General features: G+C 34.7%; 1 long non-coding RNA gene across 1 annotated transcript; it reads right to left on the reverse strand.

The window, feature by feature from the left end:
• Nucleotides 1–3,105: 3,105 nt before the first annotated feature.
• LOC146919898 (uncharacterized) lies at nucleotides 3,106–4,115 on the reverse strand. Its single transcript, XR_015011628.1, has 2 exons — nucleotides 3,886–4,115; nucleotides 3,106–3,507 (listed from the first exon to the last, which is right to left on the reverse strand). It is a non-coding gene; the product is annotated as an uncharacterized LOC146919898 (long non-coding RNA).
• Nucleotides 4,116–11,624: the final 7,509 nt, after the last annotated feature.

Here is an 11,624-nt window from a genome sequence, read left to right on the forward strand (position 1 = left end):
GGGTAATTTACCGCTTGTGACAAATACGATTCGATTTTGGAATGAAAGAGATGTAAATCACATCTTAAATGAATGAGATAAATTTTTTTGATGTTTTTAAGATGAAAATGATAACTGATTGTAAGAAAAAAAATGTTTTTTCTTTGATAGAGGTAAATTACCTCAATTCATCAAGGGGTAACGGAAAAACTAACAATAGGACCTTTATTTCACCTATATATAAGAGCATTTTGAGTGCCCAAAATTTTATAACCACCTTCTTAACCCATATTACACACTATAGTTTATATATATAGTTCTGACGCCAAAGGAATCTTCCACTCTAAAAAACTATGCACATATTGTTGGAACTTTTGTTAGTACTTTGGTTCAGGGGTGCCATTACCCTTTCTTCAGTGCTTTGCAGAGTTGTTCATAACCTTCTCGTGATCCTGGATAATATTGCAGATTTTTTTTTAGGTGATTAGATAGCTATAGATCCTTGGTTTAGGACTTAGGTGATTGTTAACAATAGATTTCTGATTCATGTTGTAAATGGTCTTTTAAGCTAGATTATATAATTGTTTTACAATTTGAAAATGATGAATATCACCAAATTGTTCAGATTTGATAAAGAAAATCCATAGTTCAAAATAGAAAACTTTGTTCTATTTAATTGTAATTTTTCATCAATGATAACCCCAAAAATATTGTAACTTTTTTCCAAGACGAGAAATATTAGTACTGTTTTTCTCTTAAAAAATATATTGGTATTATTTTTTGGTTCAAACTCTTAACCTTTTTATTATTCTACTCTTCAATTTATTCTTATGATTCAATTTGTCAGCCGACACCGATTTTTGTCTTTCATATGGGTTTCAAATTCTGGGTGTTCTCATGGCCCGTTTTGTCCTTTGATTTGTCTGATACGCTTCACCTCGTGTGACAAATTTGTTGTTATTGTTGTTTGTGTGGTTTCCTTGTTGCGGGTTGAAGTTCAATTGTGGTGTTTTGGTCTGTCACACTACTATTTTGTGATTTCTATTCGTCCGATGTTTTAGGGTTCACAATTTGGTGTTTTTCAGGTCGTTTAGTAGCATCTTGTTGTTGTCAAGGTTTGTCATATCGAGTTGTCGGCATGTGGATGCTTCCGTGTTGGTGATGAGATTCTTTCGCCATATTTCAAAGGATAGGGTTCTTGTGGGCTGGGCTCATCTATTATCATTATTGGTTGTGATTACTCATTCGAGACATTTTTTTTTTACAATTTGGTTTCACACGTATACGCGGATCCAGTGAATTTTGACCGTGGTGCGTGTACGTTTGCAATTTGAATCTTTACCTTTTTGGTTGTTTTTAACACTTTTTTTTTTGGGTAGAATTTTTAACACTTTGATGTTGCGCATTTTTTTTTTAATTTTAATAAATCTATGGGTGTTATAGCTGGTCTCCATTTACCTAAAGAAAGATACAAAAAATATTTTAAATAATATCGCTATACATAGTCTACTCTATATTTCGATATTTTTTTTAAAAATATAAATATATTCAATGTAATTCAATATTTTTTTCAAAAAAAAAATATATTTGAATTTTATGTGGTTATGTGTCAAATATTAACTATCCCATTTGAATTTTATTTGGTTATGTGTCGAATATTAATTATCCCACACTCATTAATTTTTCGGAATAAAAAATAAGCTTTTAAAAACTCAGAGTGACTTTGAGTTTTTTTTTTTTGTACCGGTCACATTATCAGTTTTGTTAAAACAAAATAAGTTTCAAATAAATTAGATTTTTGACCCGTGCTCCGCACAGGTTTATTGTAAAGGGATTGACATATGAATAATAAAATGCAATATATAATTGGTATCGGTGAAAAAAATAAAACGTGATTATTCATAGTAGACAAAATAAAACACTTCATAAAATGTATGAAATCTGAAAATATTATAAAAGAAAATTCGGTAATCCTATCAATAATTCGGTAAAAGAAATATGAAATTTTAGTACATTGGCGTGTAGTTTCATCACACGTTGTGAAATACTTCCTTATATACGACGTTAGATGTTACATTGGTATCTTCACCATCTTCATCACTGATCATTATCTTTAGTCCTTCTCTGGATGTAACTCTTGAATCAGTAACATACAACTGTCCGTGAGAAAATACAGGTGTTGGTAGATATACACCAACATATTTAAGCGACTGCCCTTGACTTTTGTTAATTGTCATTGCAAATGATACAGTCAAAGGAAATTGTGAGGATGGGCAATAAAATGTTAGATAATCCTTCGAGAAGTGCATATGAGAGGGAAAAAAGTTATCGCAAAATATTAATCAAGGAAATATAAAATATCTGGTGTTGAAATCAAAAATTAATTTGACCTCGAAAATCATTGTCTTTATCTTATAGTACTCATTGTCTTTAACTAACTTATCTAAACTATAAGTCATTATGTAATTTCATGAACATGGATAATCACAAATTAATGATGCAAATTTAGAGTCAAAATTTTAGGGTTGAGGATTAGCATTTAATGATGCAAATTTAGAGCTAAAATTTTAGGATTGAGTTGTTGCAAACCTAATAAGGGATTAGTGGAGGGAAAAAATTAGGTTAAGTTGCTGCAGACTTAACAAAATTAACAAATAAGCAGGAAATATCAAATATCTGGTGTTGAAATCAAAAATTAATTTGACCTTGAAAATCATTGTCTTTATTTTATAGTACTCATTGTCTTTAAGTAACTTATCTAAAATATAAGTCATTATGTAATTTCATGAACATGGATAATCACAAACTAATGATGCAAATTTAGAGCCAAAATTTTAGGGTTGAGGATTAACATTTAATGATGCAAATTTAGAGCCAAAATTTTAGGATTGAGTTGTTGCAAACATAATAAGGGATTAGTGGAGGGAAAAAATTAGGTTAAGTTGCTGCAGACTTAACAAAACTAGATCGCTGACCCGTGCGCCGCACGGGTCTTTTAGAGATGAATATGAAAATATTTTTTAACCATTGATATTTTATTTTTTATGATATCTACATTACGTTTCCAATGAGATTGAGGTGTTTCATGAATTACATATAGGAGCTATTTAAAAATGATTACATAGGTGAGAAAAAATAAATCATATATGGTATCGTGTTTTGAAAAACCTACATAGAAATGGTACCAAAACTTTCAAACTTAGCATACAAATCTATCCGTGTAGAAATTCACATCTATGGAATAACTGCTTACTACTCCCTGTGATTTACTACATAGCATGATCTTGCGTACAAAATTTATGTGCCAAAAACCAAGCAACCCAGCTGTTAGTTCCAAATATGATGTGAAAAATTGTTACAAACCTTGAAATTCCAATTGGACTTATAGTATATAGAAACACATCACAACAAATCCTCCCACTCCCAAGCACCTATTTGCATCTCCATTTCCACTCCAACGACATAAGCACCAATCCGTTGCAACATAAAACAGAAGCAACTCCGAAAATGCAGAAGCAACCCCAATCCCTACAAACAATATAAATAATCAAAATTCTTGAAGTTTTATTTCCAGCATATAAAGGACCACTGGATTTTCCAACATATAAATGAGAGAGGGGTTCATTTCAAGCATTGCTCATAAAAACATGATCTCAACAATTCAAATATTTTACTCTTATAATTAATTGTATTCCAATTATCAACATCACAAATGCATAACTTGACCCGTCATATAAAAGCTACTGAAAATTTAAATACTTATAACAGAGAGCTTTATTGAGTTGTATGCATCATGTGATTTGCAATTATAAAATAACAATCACCAAATAGTAAAAGCCAACACAACTGTGAAATATCTCAGAGTGCATAAGCTCAATTGAATGTGTAAAACTACATTCACCCCACCTTTACGGAACACAAAAATGGTAGCTACCTCAGACCAAAATAGGTGATCCATAACCATGTCACTTCCAAAATCGTTGTCATCATCAACTGAATCATTCGATTCAGCTGATTTGAACTTGTCAGCCTCATCCATCCACTAATAACCCCTGAGCATCAACTATCCATTGATTCAAACAACAATCTAAGTTATACGAAATGCAAAACATGCTGCCAAATAAAAAGAGCATAAAGGAAATAGAATGGCGCCTAAATGTGCAAGATCCAATGGCTCAGAAAAATGGAGGGGAAAATGGGGAAAAAATATTAGGGTTAGGGATAGCTTTAGGGGTTAAGCTTTAGTAAATAAGATTAATAAATAAGATTTTCTTAACGATCCGATCCAATCATTTTAAAAAAAGAAATCTCTAAATCATCAAGACAAAGGAAACATCTTGAAAATAGTTATTTTAGTTTACTAATCGTATAAATTTATTTATTTTTTCATGAATCCCTCTATATTAATTAGTACCATTCCACCAAATTACTTATTCTTAATATTCTCTCTCATCATAAATAAGGACACAAATGAAATTTAACATCTAATGCATTTAAAAAATGGTCATTGTTTCTTATAAAAAAGATCGAAAAATATAGTTTATTCGTCCAAACACCACGAATATCAGATTTTTCCCGTAATTCTAGAATACTTAATTATCCATAATTTCATTATTTTTATTAATAAAAAAACTTTATTCCTGCATGAATCCTGCTTGATGTTGGAATATTAGAAGAAAGAAATTAAATACCCAAAAATACTAAAAATTTCAAAATACATTTTATATTTTTCAAAATACACATATATGAAGTGCTGTTGATTTATTTCCCACTTCTTGGCTTGATCATTAAAAAGGACTTTGATTACCGTAGGTCTTGGCTTGGTCAACATTAGAAGTTTCTAGCACCTTTTTGCACCAATGCTCCAAATATCTCTTTTTTTTTTTTTCCCGAAACAAAATTAACTATTATCATTAATCATCCAATGTTCAATACAAGAAGGATAATAATCAAAAATACGGTGACTAGCCCAAGAACAGGCCGCCCTAGCTAAACTATGAGCAACCATATTCGCTTGTCTCCTAACAAACTTCACCTCGAAGTTGGAATGTAAAGATAACTGATAAATAATACTAGAAACAATAGCATAGAATTCCGAATCACCCTGGCACGGAGACGATAGAGCTTGCACTAGAGTATATGAGTCGGACTCGAAGACAACCCTGTCCCATCTGTTCGCATCAGCAAAGTGAAGAGCCTCGAGTAAGGCTACTGCCTCCCCCTCCAAAACTGTCATATTTGCCCGCTGCCATTTCGTTTGAGCCCGAATAAATTGCCCGCGGGAGTCTCTAACACAACACGCAAAAGATGTAATATGGTTACAGTCATGGAAACAGAGATTCAAGCTTATCAATATCCCAAACTCGTTCCTCGTCAACTATCAAATCAGACACACGCAAACTATGCACACCCTGACTTTGTGGGGATTGAATCCAGCTACCATGACCACCTCGAACCCATGGATCATTCATCACGCTGACCTGATGCCCATTCCCAATTGTCCACCTATATCCATATAAAAGTAATTGACGCGAATTCCAAATACTTCGCCAAGCAAAGCTCGGGTTATGTCCGAGTTTAGCACCCAAAAATGAGGAACGTGGAAAGTACCTCGATTTAAAGACTCTAGCAACCAGCGATTCAGGTTTAGACAGAAAGCTCCATCCTTGCTTAGCTACCATAGCGAGATTAAAAGCTTTGAAATTCCGAAACCCCATTCCACCAAATTCTTTGGGGCATGCCACACATTCCCATGCCATCCATTTAATCCCTCGGTTGTTACTCCTTCCTCCCCACCAAAACGCATTGATCATCTTTTCAATATCATCTATAATTGAATTCGGCAAAAGATAAATACTCATTATGTATGCTGGAATAGATTGTAACACAGATTTGATCATAACTTCCTTTCCCGCCATCGATAATGCTCGTCCCCTCCATGCATTTATTCGTTTCCAAATACGATCCTTGATAAAAGAAAAAAACAGACCTCTTATCTCTACCAATCATCGAAAGTAACCCCAAATACTTTCCGCTACCCATCACATGTCGGACACCAATAATGTGTGACAAATCCTTCTGCGCCGCCTCACTCATATTGCGACTGAAAACACCTCAGACTTTGATAAGTTGATTTCTTGTCCGGATGCTACCTCATAAGTTTTAAGAATAGTGAGTAAATGTTGTGCTTCCACCACATTGGCCCTGCAAAACAAGAAACAATCGTCTGCAAACAACAGATGGGACACCACTGGTGCGCCGCGACATTCTTGTACCACATGAATATCACCTCTATTAATAACCTTATGTATTAGAGTCGAGAGGCCCTCAGCCACCAATATGAATAAATATGGTGATAACAGGTCACCTTGGCGCAACCCTCGGCCGGGTACAATAGGCCCCACCCTGTCAAAGTTCATAAGCACCGAATAAGTAACAGAACTAACACACATCGTCATCCATTGGATCCATTTCTCATTGAACCCCATACGCATAAGCACACCACGAAGAAACCCCAATCCACTCTATCATAAGCCTTGCTAATATCAATCTTGAGAGCCAATTCCCCTCTCCAACCCTTCGTCTTCCTCTTCATGGAGTGGATTATCTCGGTAGCAATTAACGCGTTGTCCAATATAGAGCTGCCCTCAACAAACGCTGACTGCTCCTCTGACACAAATTTATCCAAACATCGTTTCAGTCGATTAGCGAGCAATTTCGACACCATCTTATACAACACATTACAAAGAGATATATGCCTAAGATCTTTCATACTATCCGGGTCTTCGCTCCAAATATCTCTTGTATTACCTTTTTAGTTAAAATAGAAGAACAAAGCATTACAATGCAAATACAACTTAAATAAAAATATATCTTTATTGAATAAAATATTATTAAAAATATTATGAATTATTGAGTTTTCACCTTTTCTATTCACAACACCCCTAATATTCCATGAGATGCTAGATAATCCATGTAAGCATCCATAAATAACCTTAGGAATAAAGGGAAAGTATGGTAGCCACACTAGCTGCTAAAGTCTCATTTGTTCTACTTAGCGCTAAAGATACTTGTCGATGCCATATCGTAATGAATTTTGTTGTCATGGATCAATTTACTACACATGATGGGTCGTGTTCTTCAAGGCCAACAATATCATTTAGTTTCTCATGCTTGTGACGATCATCATAAGGGACATATTTAGTTTATCATTTAGTTTCTCATTGCTTTCTGATGTGCAGAGGGAATGGCTTGGTGGAAGAGGTTAATAGGTGGTTAATGTGAGGTGAGGGACTACTAGAAGAGCTAGGTAGAGAAGTGGGTGGAATGATTTTGTGTTGGGCTTGTTTAAATGTAGCACGTGTGATATTAGCATGACGTAAATTAACACTAGGAATGTTTCTCAACAATCGGTTGTTGGGGCTTAGGATATTTTTCAAGGCTTATGACTTCTTGTTGAGGGTTCATGATGTCATCATCATTGACATGACGAGTTCTACGATGTTTTTGGGTTGCTTGTGATTTTGTTGGGTTGTTTCACTTCATGCACACGTGGTTTAGGAGGCAACGAATGGGGGGTCTATTTTTTTGTTGTTTTGTGTGTGTGTTAGGTTTGAAATAGTCTCGAATCGGTTCTCCTAGTAACAATGAACCACTCTCAATGCAAAGTATTTTCCTTATTACTAGGAAGATTGGAGGGGGAAGGGGGGATTAGTTACATGTTTCTTAGCATATTATGTTTGCATGTGATTGTGATCGTGGTTGGAAGGGTCAAACTTGAAAATATAGTAGGTAGTTGAGCACTGCTGCCATTTGAGTTTAGTGACGATGTTGTTTCACTTTTCTTCGCAGTTACGTTGAAGATGACCATAGCATCTACACGTTGTGAAAATGATGTGAAGATCTTCGTATTGCACCTTATATTAATAATCGTTGAGCCAAATTTTTCAAACAATATTTGAGGGTAAGATCCACCTCTACACACCCAGGCAAATCTGCCACACTCCACTTTAAAGTATTGTTATTCACTTTTATGTGGAGGCCAATGGTAGTGGGCATGACAAGCAAGAAGCTATCGTCATAGTATACCAAGTTGAGAACATGAAATCGAATCCAAACAACTGCATGTTCAACTTTTAGTTCTAGCAAAGTGAATTCCAATGAACAATGAAAGACCACTAAATAATGGTAAAAAATCATCCAAGGACCATAAGAAATAACTTTCTCTTAATCGTTCGATTGATCGAATTTAACCATGTAGAATCCATTATCTTAATCCATGATATAAAGTCCTCCTTGTAGTTTCCAAATTTTCTTCAGAAGATCTTTCAATGTGTTGTATCCTAGATTTTTCTCCAAAAGTTTAACCACTAAGACATCTTTTCATAGAGTGCACATATCTTGAAATTTTTTGGTTTCAAGAATACTTTAGGCACATATCTTTCAATGTGTTGTATCCTAGATTTTTCTCCAAAAGTTTAACCACTAAGACATCTTTTCATGGAGTGCACATATCTTGAAAATTTTTGGTTTCAAGAATACTTTTGGCAAAAACCGGTTGCCGTTTTCTTGTTCTATTCAAACTAGTTTTTTGGCGATCATATCTTCTTTTTCTCGAATTTGAGGGCTCTGATTTGAACCTAGAAGTTTGTCATGGCACGAAAATGTGGTTGATGTTGATGATTGAGAAATATCGGAAGGTTTTTTTGTATGTTGTTGATCGTCGCCTTGCGCAGAACAGACAAAGTCGGAACTCATCGTTTTAAGCTAATTGCACCAAAAAATCATGATTCAAAGCTATGTTTTGGGTTTCTTGTTGTCATGTTGTTATGGTTGTTGTCACTGTCATACATCTAAAGCCATGTTAAACCATATTTTTGGTGTCATATTTACAAACGAGATTCTATTGGATGTCAATGGGTACCCATGAGTATGGATAGTATGATACCCGTCCTCGCCCCGTTGGATATATATGATACCTGTGCCCGCCCCCGTACCCTCGTAGGTACCCACGGGTATTGAGGTATCCGTGGGTAGTCATGGGTACCCATGGATTTTTTAATTAATTTATTTTTTGGTACAAATAATATCTTTTTAAATTACCACAGAAAATCTTTCCATTTTAAACATCCATACATAATCCATTCAAAACTTCATAAATCATACATAATCCATAGAAAATTCATGATTCTTACATAATCCATATGATATGTTTTATCATATGAATGAAGTAGAAACAATGAACTTAATAAGAAGAATTAAACAAATTAAAAATAAAAATAGGTTATTAATGAGGAATCTTAGGTGGGCGGTAAAATTTCCTTCAATAAGGTAACAACTTTAAGTAATAAGATAAGATATATAAAGATATTTTAGTAATTTACTTAATTTATTATTGTGTATGGGTACAATCAAATTTATGCCTGTATCCATATAATAATGGGTAGTCAAATACCCGTTTATTATACCCGTGGATACCCGTTTAGCTATCCACCCCGTATCTGTGACGGATTTTACCCACTGGTACCCGTGGGCTTAGGTATTTTTGCCACCCTAGATACTATCATGTTTGAGGTTTACTATTAGTGTGTATATCAAGTGTTATTCAAAACAAAGTCGATTGTTTCGGGTTCCATATATTTAAAAACCAAGTCATATTGAATGGCAACTTGTAGTTGAGCATTATAAAGAGAACTAATTTTGGGTACTGTCCATTTAAGGCTATGTTTGGTAAGACCATAAAACTAGCTTATAGCTTATAGAGGATATCTTATAAGCTCGTTTGATCAAAAAAGCTCTGTTTGGTACTGGTCTTTCACCATGAGCTTATAGCTTATTTCACGAGCTTATAAGTTATTTTTCAAACGCTATTCCAAGTAGCATTTGAGCTTATAGCTTATTATCTTTGAAGTAGATAAAATAGTCACAAGAAAGGGGGGGTTTGAATTGTGACCCTTTAAAAATAACCTGTAACTTAAAAATAATTCTCAAGAAAATTCTTGGAATGGTTAAGTTAACTTTCTGAACTCAGAACGTTCTGAAGTTCATACACAGAAACTGATTAATGAAGTAAATGTGTTGGTGTGTGTTGTGTATACTGAAATTAAAGAGTATAAGGAAGAAAGAAAGAACACACAGAGATTTATAGAGGTTCACCCAATGTGGGCTAGTCCTCTCCTCACAATCTTGTGAGAGTTTTCCACTATGATGCTTGAGATAACTTCTCAACTCCTGCACCTTACAAACTGTGTTCACCTGAACACTTACAACCTGTATTCTCTAAGCCTCAGCAGGCTTGCACCTTGTTGCTAAGTTACCCACTTAGACTTTTACAATTCTTGCTCAATCTAACACTTTAGAACCCCTAAAGCTAGATGAGACTTTGTTACAATTTGTGTGAAAGTTTGAATGTGAATCATACAAACAGAAGAAGAGAGGAAGGAAGAAGTTATCTGTGAATAAGATAACAAAGAGGGAGAAAGAAAATTGATATACACTATAAAGAAGGTAAGAATAAAGCCTTCAGTGATGATCAATTGAATTGCAAGAGCTTCAAACAAATTAAGTTGTTTTCTTGTATGCTTTGCAATGGTGCAAGTAATGTTGAGCCTTTGATCTCTATTTATAGAGTTTTTGGGCTCATATAGCCGTTGTAAGGTGACCAATGGTGTTATGCCACGTGTCCTGGGCCCCACAAGCTTTTACTTGAAAATCTGGGTGATCATTCTGACCATCAGAATGTTGTTGAGTTCCCAGGATAAACATCAGAATGTTGCTGTGTTCTTCATCAGAATGTTGGATATTCATGATGTTCTTCATCTGGGATCATCATGGATGAATGTTGGATGAATATCTGGGCTTGCCCAGCACGTGGTATGAGATTTGTATGAGTTTTATCCTCCAAAAAGTAGCCTTTCCATATGCATCCAGTTTTACTGGAAAAGGTGGGATAAAGTACACCAAATCTGTCTTGGACTTTGTGCAGGAGAGAGAGAGAGCAGTGGATCTGCAACTTCTGGCCCATGCTTCAAAGAAATCTGCTTGTTTACAGCTCAGAGGTCAGGTTATCTCTGATGCAAGATCTCTTTTGCTTTGCTTGCTAACTTTTCACCAACTACACTGTTCATTGGCTGAAGCATGCGTAGACATGAACATTCTGACCATCAGAATGTTCCATTTGTGCTTACTTTAGGATGATTTGTAAGACTAGCTTTTAATGTAATCAATCCTAATAGTAATTAAGGACATAACTGAAGTGCAGTGAATGCAACATCTGGGATTAAATTCACATTGGAATATTCCTAGTACTTTAATGTTCATAGTCTTGGATGAACATTAAAGATCCTTTTCACATGATTCCTTGTTCATGCCTTTATTTGTTGATAGGCCCATGCAAATGTACTTTTCTGGACCTTTTATTTATGTCAAATGTACTAGCATGTCCTTCACGTTCTTGATGAACCTGGGTTTGCTTATGAACACCCTTCTGGGTTTCCATCAGAACGTTCAGCTTTCTGATCAACATTCTGAACAACCTTTTGAACTAACTTTCTAAACTCAGATTTAGTTCATGAGTTAAAATGTCCTTTGATTTGGTATGATTTAAACCTGTTCCTGTCTTAGTAAAACACTCAAGAGCACAAGTT

Source organism: Medicago sativa, chromosome 5 (assembly GCF_051527215.1).
Source record: "Medicago sativa cultivar Bolivia chromosome 5, Bolivia_mono, whole genome shotgun sequence".
NCBI lineage: Eukaryota > Viridiplantae > Streptophyta > Magnoliopsida > Fabales > Fabaceae > Medicago > Medicago sativa.